The sequence below is a fragment of the Schistocerca nitens genome, chromosome 3 (genome assembly GCF_023898315.1).
Source record: "Schistocerca nitens isolate TAMUIC-IGC-003100 chromosome 3, iqSchNite1.1, whole genome shotgun sequence".
Lineage (NCBI taxonomy): Eukaryota > Metazoa > Arthropoda > Insecta > Orthoptera > Acrididae > Schistocerca > Schistocerca nitens.
Window position 1 is genome coordinate 248,405,383 of NC_064616.1, and position 11,403 is coordinate 248,416,785.

Below are 11,403 nucleotides of genomic sequence, written 5' to 3' on the forward strand. Positions count from 1 at the left end.
GTGTCCAGGCGCTACAGTACCGGACGTCCACAGTGTACAACACCACAAGAAGACCGATATCTCACCAACAGTGCCCGCATACAGCCACGGAGCAATGCAGGTAGCCTTGCTCGGGACATTACCGCAGCCACTGGAACAGTTGTCTCCAGACACACAGTCTACAGACGACTGAAAAGAAATGGTTTATTCGCCTGGAGACCTGCAAGGTGCATTCCACTGACCCCTGGTCACAGGAGAGCGCGTAAAGCCTTGTGTCAAGAACGCAGTACATGGTCACTGGAACAGTGGTCCCAGGTTATGTTCATGGAAGAGTCCACGTATACTCTGAACAGTTATTCGCGCCGAGTTTTCATCTGGTGTGAACCAGGAACCAGATACCAACCCCTTAATGTCCTTGAAAGGGACCTGTATGGAGGTCGTGGTTTGATGGTGTGGGGTGGGATTATGATTGGTGCACGTACACCCCTGCATGTCTTTGACAGAGAAACTGCAACAGGTCAGGTGTATAGGGACGTCATTTTGCACCAGTATGTCCGCCTTTTCAGTGGTGCAGTGGATCCCACCTTCCTACTGATGGATGATAACGCACGGCCCCACCAAGCTGCCATCGTGGAGGAATACTTGAAACAGAAGATATCACGCGAATGGAGTGGCCTCCTTGTTCTCCAGGCCTAAACCCCATCGAGAACGTCTGGGATGCTCTGGGTTGACGTATCGCTGTACGTGTTCAAACCCCTAGGACACTTCAGGAGCTCCGACAGGCACTGGTGCAAGAATGTAAGGCTATACCCCAGTAGCTGCTCGACCACCTGATCCAGAGTATGCCAACCCGTTGTGCGGTCTGTGCACGTGTGCATGGTGATCGTATCCCATATTGATGTCGTGGTACATGCTAAGGAAACAGTAGCGTTTTGTAGCACGTGTGCTTTGGGACGGTTTTCTCAACTAATCATCCATACCGTTGACTTACAAATCTGTGTCGTGTGTGTTCCCTAGTGCCTATGCTATTAGCGCCAGTTTTGTGCAGTGCAACGTTGTGTGGCACCACAGTCTGTTACTATCCTTAATTTATGAGCATGAGTGTAGATTGTTTCAGGGAGAGTCGTGAGTTCAAAACTCACCTGAACGCAAACATTTAAATTTCTATCTTCGGTTCGAGGACATTCTAGAAGTATCCACAAATGGCAATAATCATGGTACTGGCATGTTCTGTAGCTGTATATATACCGTATGTGTTCTGGCCGGAGCCGGCCGGAGTGACCGAGCGGTTCTAGGCGCTACAGTCTGGAACCACGCGGCCCCTACGGTCGCAGGTTCGAATCCTGCCTTGGGCATGGATGTGTGTGATGTCCGTAGGTTAGTTAGGTTTAAGTAGTTCTAAGTTCTAGGGGACTTATGACCTCAGCAGTTGAGTCCCATAGTGCTCAGAGCCATTTGAACCATTTTTTTGTTCTGGCCGGAGGCAGTTCGCTCCGCGCTCTTGTATGTGCAAGTGCTGAATAAACCTTCATTAAGTGAAGTTAGTGTTCGTCATTCATCTACTTACACCTTCCTCTACGTGACAATATGTTATGTGTGTGGTGCAGCGCCCACATTACTGTCACGTTTGATTGTGTCACCCCTATTTATTATTCAGTAAGACGTTTCCATGTCAATGGCCTTGCCGCAGTGATAACACCGGTTCCCGTCAAACCACCGAAGTTAAGCGCTGTCGGGCTTGGCTAGCACTTGGATGGGTCACCGGCCGGGTCTGCCGAGTGCTGTTGGCAAGCGGGGTACACTCAATCCTTACGAGACGTATTGAGGAGCTACTTGATTGAGAAGTAGCGGTACCGATCACGAAAACTGACAATGGCTGGGAGAGGGGTGTGCTGAGCACATGCCCTTCCATATCCGCATCTGGTGACACTCGAGGGCTGAGGATGACACGGAGCCCAATCGGTACCGTTGGACCTTCAAGGCCCGTTCTGACGGTGTTTTTTTCTTCTGTTTTTAAGACGTTTCCATTGTATGACCTTGTTATTTCCTTTAATTAACTTTCATGACCATAAAGGTGCCTCCCTTCTTTGTAAGTCACCAGAGATCGGACTTTAGCATCATAGGGGTATGAAAAACAGCACAGTTGACATCCCACATAAGATCTTGGCGACTCTCGACCGGGATTAATTTCCGAAATCCCGCAAACTTCTGATTTACAAAGTCATTTGTTAGATCGACAGTATAAGACATTGGCGGCCCTGGGCGGGATTCCGACCTATGACAGTTTTCTGACATAAATGGTTCAAATGGCTCTGTGCACTATGCGACTTAGCTTCTGAGGTCATCAGTCGCCTAGAACTTAGAACTAATTAAACCTAACTAACTGAAGGACATCACACACATCCATGCCCGAGGCAGGATTCGAACCTGCGACCGTAGCGGTCGCTCGGTTCCAGACTGTAGCGCCTAGAGCCGCACGGCCACACCGGCCGGCCTTTCTGACATACATAGTCGCCTTATGAGTCCCCAGAATAAGATTCTTTCAACTCTTTAGCCAGGATTTTGGAAGCTCGGAATACTCTGAGTTTCGTAGTCAAATTTTCTTTTAACTGATGGAATTTTAACTGGAAAAATAAGGACCAACAGTTAATAATAAATGAACATCAAGAATTTTAAATACACGTAAGCTGTAGGCGCTTTTACTAATTTGTGCTCCTTTAATGGAAAGACTGGTAAGCCAAGGTCCAGCGTTTTCCTGGGTTTTCGTCTTTGCAAATTTTGGGGGAAATATTTTCATGTGCATATGTTTGGTTAGGATTTTACTGCGTTTTGCGAAGTGTGTTGTAATTCTGGTAGGTTTTTTGTCGGTATTGTTTCGTGTATGGGGCCTTACTGAACTATAAGAAATATTCTGTGACATGAAATCTCGAGTAGCAGAGATAGTTTATGTCCAACCAGGTGCACTCAATGCAGCCTTACTGGTCATAGCGCACCTTGTAACCAAACTGTACCCGAATTCCGGGAATGTGCGAACGTTATGGACACTCCATATGCTATTGTCAAGAATTGGCTTGGCTATGTGTGAGGAAGAGAAACTAGAGACACTCGTCTATTTTTGGAGACCAAATGGCCATGGATTAGATTAATAATTTAGGTACAGGGTGACAATTACTGAAGTAAATGAAAAACACGTAAATCAATTACGAACTACGGCGAGCATACACTTTATTCAACACGTAAACGTCGCTACAGATATTCGGATTTAGGTTATGACACGTTAGATATACCTGCCATCCTTGGCGATGATGTGACGCAGACGAATAGCGAAATTCTGCATGACCCACTGAAGTGTCGGAACACCGATGCTGTCGATGACCACCTGAATGGCTGTTTTCAGCTCAGTAATGGTTTTGGGGTTATTGCTGTGCACCTTGTCTTTAATATAGCCCCACAAAAAGGAGTCGCATGTGTTCAGATCTGGAGAATATGACGGCCAATCGAGGCCCATGCCAATGGCATCTGGGTACCCCAGAGCCAGAATGCGGTCCCAAAGCGCTCCTCCTGGACATCAGTCACTCTCCTGCTAAGATGGGGTCGAGCTCCGTCTTGCATGGACCACATCTTGTCGAAATCAGGGTCACCTTGGAAAATCATCTGCCAAAACCTTCACGTACCGTTCGGTAGTCACCGTGCCATTAAGGAATATCGCACCGATTATTCTGTGACTGGACATTCCACACCACACACTCACCCACTGAGAGTGAAGAGACTTCCCGATCGCGAAATGCGGATTCTCAGTCCCCTAAATGCGCCAATTTTGCTTACTGACGAACCCATCCAAATGAAAGTGGACTTTGTCGCTAAACCAAACCATGACGCGCATAGTAACTCCCATACTGCCCTGCGACCAACCGTGCAGTTTGAACGCCCTAACGCAGACCGTTCAGAAGTTATGACGGTTTTATTTCATGTAGTTCAATAATTGTCACCCTGTACGTCTAGTAATGGAATAACCGTCGGTTGGTAACTTGAGCAACATTTTGTACCGTGTATACAAAATGGCGCGACTAGCAATTCTCTGGAAATAATTTTCGCTTGACACATTTTTGGATTGGTTTGCGATCCTATGTGACATTAGTACCACTGGTTATGGAGTGTACTCGTACTCACTCATCTGCTATATCAGGGTTGCGTAATCATGCTTCACTAAGTGCCACGTGAAGTAAAGACATAAATGTTCCTCACTAGTCTACAGAAATCAGAAATCTAACGCACTGCACCGCGGGGGACGAATAAAAATGGATATGGTTGCCAGTGGATAGCTACACTTTTGTGGGGAATATACACTACTGGCCATTAAAATTGCTACACGAAGAAGAAATGCAGATGATAAACGGGTATTCATTGGACAAATATATTATACTAGAACTGACATGTGATTACGTTTTTACGCAATTTGGGTGCATAGATCCTGAGAAATCAGTACCCAGAACAACCACCTCTGGCCCTAATAATAACTTCAACACGATACCACAGGTCATCAAGAGTAGTGACTGGCGTATTGTGACGAGCCAGTTGCTCGGCCATCATTGACCAGACGTTTTCAGTTGGTGAGAGATCTGGAGAATGTGCTGGCCAGGGCAGCAGTCGAACATTTTCTGTATCCAGAAAGGCCCGTACAGGACCTGCAACATGCGGTCGTGCATTATCCTGCTGAAATGTAGGGTTTCACAGGGATTGAATGAAGGGCAGAGCCACGGGTCGTAACACATCTGAAATGTAACGTCCACTGTTCAAAGTGCCGTCAATGCGAACAAGAGGTGACGGAGACGTGTAATCAATGGTACCCCATACCATCATGCCGGGTGATACACCAGTATGACGATGACGAATACACGCTTCCAAAATGCGTTCACCGCGATGTCGCCAAAAACGAATGTGACCATCATGATGCTGTAAACAGAACCTGGATTCATCCGAAAAAATGACGTTTTGCCATTCGTGCACCCGGGTTCGTCGTTGAGTACACCATCGCAGGCGCTTCTGTCTGTTATGCAGCGTCAAGGGTAACCGCAGCCATGGTCTCCGAGCTGATAGTCCATGCTGCTGCAAACGTCGTCGGCCTATTCGTGCAGATGGTTGTTGTCTTGCAAACGTCCCCATCTGTTGACTCATGGATCGAGACGTGGCTGCACGATCCGTTACAGCCATGCGGATAAGATGCCTGTCATCTCGACTGTTAGTGATACGAGGCCGTTGGGATCCAGTACGGAGTTCCGTATTACCCTCCTGAACCCACCGATTCCATATTCTGCTAACAGTCATTGGATCTGACCAACGCGAGCAGCAATGTCGCAATACGAGCAATGTCGCAATACGATAAACCGCAATCACGATAGGCTACAATGCGACCTTTATCAAAGTCGGAAACGTGATGGTACGCATTTCTCCTCCTTACACGAGGCATCACGACAACGTTTCACCAGGCAGCGCCGGTCAAGTGCTGTTTGTGCATGAGAAATCGGTTGGAAACTTTCCTCATGGTCAGCAGGTTGTAAGTGTCGCCACCTGCGCCAACCTTGTGTGGATGCTCTGAAAAGCTAATCATTTGCATATCACAGCATCTTCTTCCTGTTGGTTAAATTTCGCGTCTGTAGCACGTCATCTTCGTGGTGTAGCAATTTTAATGTCCAGTAGTGTATCTTTGTATCCTCAATGTACGGGGAAGCGAAGTGCAGAGTTTTCCTCAAACAGCTGAGAACGGTGTGAGAGCGTGGTATGTCGAGCAGGAAACGTGTGGGGTTAACACTGACGATCCACTAATCGGCAAGGAAACAACGCATGTGAAAATGAGAAAGGACGAGGGAGATGAACGTAGGACAGTACTGGTCATGAGAGAACAATCCACTAGTCAAACAGGAACATATCTGACATTGTCAGAATAGGAGAAAGCGATCGTAAACTAACAATCAAATATAAAGTTACAAACATTTTAAAATCTTTAACTCTTACAATTTTCAAATATTTTCTATATATTTCAACACTGATGAGCCAAAACATTATGATCAACGCGACGTTGGATGCCGCCTGGTTCTGTTGCGGGCATGTGACGCGGTAACAATAGTATGAAACTGGAGCAGACACGGCCGGCGGATCACCCTAGCGGAGATATGGGCTGCAAATGAGAAAATCCATTTAGATAAGCGACATTCACAAAGGGCAGATTATTATTACACAGAGCGCGGAACGAGTATCTCGAAAACGGTGAAGCTGGTCGAATGTTCACGTGCTACTGCCGTGAGCATCTACGGAAAGAGGTAAATGGTTCAAATGGCTCTGAGCACTATGGGACTTAACTTCTGAGGTCATCAGTCCCCTAGAACTTAGAACTACTTAAACCTAACTAACCTAAGGACATCACACACATCCATGCCTGAAGCAGGATTCGAACCTGCGACCGCAGCGGTCGCGCGGTTCCAGACTGAGGCGCCTAGAACCGCTCGGCCACCATGGCCGGTGGAAAGAGATAGAAGAAAAACGAAACTACCACTAGGCGCTAAATGGTTGGACGTCCAAGACTTTTCACAGAGTGTGTGGTTCGAAGGCTTTCCTTCTCTGTAAAGAAGGATAGATCGCGATCTACAGCTTCTCTACCTAAAGAGCACAACGCTGGTTCACGCACACCGTTCATCCCACATTGTTGAACATGGAGTTCCGCAGAAGACTACCCTCACGTGTTCGCATGTTGACCCCATTACATCGTCAATTATGGTTGCATTGGACACGATCAACGGGAACGTGTCGGCTCTTCGGGTGAACCACATTTTTGCTACATTAATTCGATGGCCGTCTCCACAAACGCCGCCATCGAGGTGAACGGCGGCTCGAAACGTGCAGCGCGCCACGGGCGCAGGCTGGTGGCAGCAGTATTATGCTATGGGAGACATTCATCTGCGCTTACATTGGACGTGTGGTAGTAAGCGAAGATACCCTGACAGCTGCGAACAACCTGGATCCCTTCATGCCGCCCCGAGTTGCCGCGGGGTCTATGGGCAGCTTGCCACGCTTCGCGCTGCTCCCCCGTCGGTGGTTCGAGCCCTTCCTCTGGCATGGGTGTGTGTGTTCTCCTTATTTAGATTAAGTAGTGTATAAGCGTAGGTACCGACGACCTCAGCAGTTTGGTCCCGTAGGAACTTACCACCCACCTACCATCCCTTCACGCCTGATGTCTTCCCCGATGGCGATTTCATCTTTCAACAGTATACTTGTCCGTGTTTAGGAGCCATAATCGTGCTAAAGTGGTTTGAGATGCATTATAGTGAACTCACGTTGCTGACTTGGCGACCAAATTCGCCTAATGTTATTCCTATGGAACCCACTTGGGTCGCTATCGGGCGCCATCAGCGCGTACGATCAGCAGTCCGTTGCTTACGAGAATTACATGACCTGTGCATATACATCTCATGACACATACCTCCACAAACCTACCAACAAACTCTCAGATCCCTTATACGCAGAATCAGTGATGTATTTCGTTCCAAAGCTATTAAGCAGGTGGTCGTAACGTTTTGAATCATCAGTGTATGTATAACATTAAAAAAATTTACAATGTGATGATCAGATTCGGTAGCTTAACAATCATATTCAGATTACATGTAGTATTCTAAATGCAACTAGCTGTGTACAACATCGGTGCATCGTCCATAACATCCACTATATACATTTTTTTCACAACTCTTTACAAGCTCCATGCTTCAACTGCTATCACAGATATCATGGCTGAATATAACAGGTTTTACCTCGAGATTTAAAATAAGAATGCTCTGGATGATGCAACGGTGTTGTACAGTGCTAGTTGCATTTATAATACTACATTTGATCTGAAGATAGTTAAGCTACTGAAACTGATTACAACTTTGCAAAAATTTTTAACGTTAAATGCAATAGAGACAACATCTAGAAAATTTTCGAAAACTTTAAAAAAGTTTTACAGAAAGTTTTTTAATTTTTTTGTAATTTTGTGTTTGATTACAAACAGGGATTGTTGAAACTGCAACTGCAGTTACCACCAATAAAAAAATCAAAATTGAAAGTTACGAACCATGAATTGTACAGCGGATTAGTATCAGGAGAATCCGTGCTAGCCAGTTTAATAGGAAATATCCAGATACGTGTAGGATTTGTGGCGGGAATACACCAGAGTTATAGGGAAAATATCGCGAAGCAGCAAGAAGAGCAAAGTGTCAGAAATAGCAAAATGCTTAGCGCAGTCGAATAATGCAGGATCAGTACAGAGAGGTGAGGTGCCGCATTACACAAATTTAGCGTCGACTTAGAAGTACAAGCAGCGGAACGATTTTCGAAAATTCTAGAACATAGGAAGCGTGGTGAGGAACGACTTACCGATATGGAGAAGGAGTATATGGGGTGATGCTGCCAGGCTGAAGAGAGAATTTTCTCAAAGATAGACGAGGGGATACGCCATGTAGATTCTGAATTAGAAACGGTAACGGAAGAGCACCATGGCGTCGTCGCGGATTTGCAATCTGAAGTGAGTGCCGTGAGGAGTGTGGTTAAAGCATTGCTGGATGAACTAAATAAAATCAAGCAAGATCTGAAGTTGTTCGAAGAAAGCTGCAACAAGCAGAAACAGGCAGTAACGAGTCTCGACAATATAGAGCCTAATTTAAGAAAGGAAAACATTCAGAACTGGACGGAATTTACACGTGAGAGGCTTGAGGAAAATGGTACTATTTGTTGCACTTACACAAATGCGCGAACAGTTATCGAATAAGGAATTCGGATCAGTCAGTTTGACCACATTCTGCCACTGTCCTGGTCACACGAACAGAGAACGAACTTCAAGTGTGCACACCTACGTGGGGAACCTGCACCAACAATGAGAGCCAGGGCACTTGAATGTTAAAATTACGATGAATTTTGATGAGGTTTCATGGAGGAATACTGGCGGGAAGTAAGTCAACAATGTGACAAGAGGGAAGTTCTCTTGTTGCCATAGCATTTGAAACTGGTATGCAACAGTCCAGGAAAATATTTCAAGGCTACGCTCAAGAGAAAGGACGTTATACGTCAAAGGACATTATACGGCTTTATTTCGTGAAATTACTTCAACAGGTGAGAAGAGAAATTGTGTTGGCCGGTAGAGACATGTGTGCAAAGGACGAATTTCAGGACCCGGGCGAGTTAGGATTTGAGAATGAAATACGTGAATGGAAGCCGACACACAGTTTCCTAACTAGGACAGAGCACAGTTCATGTTACATATAAGTTTAAAATGTCAGCTTGCATACACATAAATTCAGTTTGTTACTTTTGTACTTTACTTTTCGATAATCGTGCGTGTGTTAGTTAGTTGTGCAAATTACCAGGATTGGAACTTTAATAGTGGCAACTATTTATTTACCGCTCGTACAAAATAGATACGTGTTTCAAAGCTCTACTGACCTTCAAAGTAGTTACCAGCATGGTGTATAACCCGTTGCCAGCGATGTGGAAGTCGTAGGATACCCTTACAGTGCCAGTTACGTTGTCAGTTCGAGCGGCAAACAAATCAGTAACAGCTTGGACTGAACGGGCTTGAGCATTGTCCTGCAAAATGATGGTCACGTCATGCAGAAAGTGACATCACTTCTGTCCCTATGCTGTTCATTTTTGGAATACAACCTACGACCAGCTTAGAGACAGAAGTGATGACACCTTCTGCAGGATCTGACCATCATTTTGCAGGACAATGCTCAAGCACGTTATAACACCCTAACGACCCCCTTAAAGTCAATAAAGACAGAATATCATAATATGAAGAAGAAAGAGTTATCTTGGCAAATACGACATCTTTACCGATAAGCTAACTCCAAGAAATTTTGATAACAACAACATTATACATCACTGAGAGTTTTTTTTATGAAAAGAGGAGGAAGAAACCTCAGATTTAATTAATGGACAAATATCCAAGTGATAATTGCAATTAATATCTTGAAAGCTAAGTCCAAGGTGATGTTAGTCAGAGATAACTTTTATGTGGAAGAGAGTTGTAAGCGCAACGAAGAAATTCAATGCTCCTACAATACTCTTTCACAGAAGAAGTCGCTTGCTGGCTCTCGTCCTGTAAAGACGTGCGAGAACAATCCTTGTCTTAGTTATTGAGAGTACGGAACGCGACGAGATTGTTTTGCGTTCAGAAGTGTTTCTTGCGTGACGTGATTCACGAACTTCGGAAACTGATTTTCTAAGCAGAGACAGGAACTGATAGACGCGTTTAACCGTGCATAACGGGTTAATTGAACTTTATTGACGAAACTAGTGAATATTGGACTTGACGTTCAAATAGTTGGAACTAAAAGAAGAGTGGATAATATATCAAAGGACTACACTCAATTAGTCTCGAGTAGGACACAATTACACGACTTCACGAAGATAATACAATTACGCTGAAGAGTCAAGTTGTCGTAATTGTCAAGAAACTTAATTTTAATAGAACTGACTTTACCAACCAACTGCGTGTGCGTGTGGTGCGAAAGTTATAAAGTATTTAGTGGCCAAGGAACAATAAACTGTTCGTTCCAAGTGAAATATCAAGCGTGGTCTACATTATTAAGTGATTTAATCAATGATAGTTAACCAAAGACTGTTCAGCAGGGCAATTTAATCTGAATATCAAACTACCTACTTCATTAATTGAAAAGAGAACTTTTGAACATTTTTTTTAACATTACGGCATAGGTTCACTCAGACGTGATCAAAGAGTATCTGTGGATCTCGCTTCATACAGGTTCAACAACTCCATAGTAACGAGCCAACAACGTACGAGAAGACTGATAATTACAATGTTTCCTCGCAATTGGTGATGTGTACGATGCGGATGAGATAAGATTTAACAACTACTGCATATCCGGGCAATGAATCATTCAATCTTAAATCAGAAGAAGCATCCATCGTACGAGTTCGCATTTCTGTCTCCCGTTCACCAACGAGGACCTACGTCATCGCGCATCGTGTCTCAACTCCTCTGCGAGGGCTGTGGCAGTAGCAGCTCTATGTTGTTGTTGTGGTCTTCAGTCCTGAGACTGGTTTGATGCAGCTCTCCATGCTACTCTATCCTGTGCAAGCTTCTTCATCTCCCAGTACCTACTGCAACCTACATCCTTCTGAATCTGCTTAGTGTATTGATCTCTTGGTCTCCCTCTACGATTTTTACCCTCCACGCTGCCCTCCAATGCTAAATTTGTGATCCCTTGATGCCTCAAAACATGTCCTACCAACCGATCCCTTCTTCTAGTCAAGTTGTGCCACAAACTTCTCTTCTCCCCAATCCTATTCAATACCTCCTCATTAGTTACGTGATCTACCCACCTTATCTTCAGCATTCTTCTGTAGCACCACATTTCGAAAGCTTCTATTCTCTTC

General features: G+C 44.9%; 1 pseudogene; it reads left to right on the forward strand.

Moving 5' to 3' along the window:
• The first annotated feature begins 1,650 nt into the window (after positions 1-1,650).
• LOC126250101 (5S ribosomal RNA) lies at positions 1,651-1,769 on the forward strand (annotated as a pseudogene).
• Positions 1,770-11,403: the final 9,634 nt, after the last annotated feature.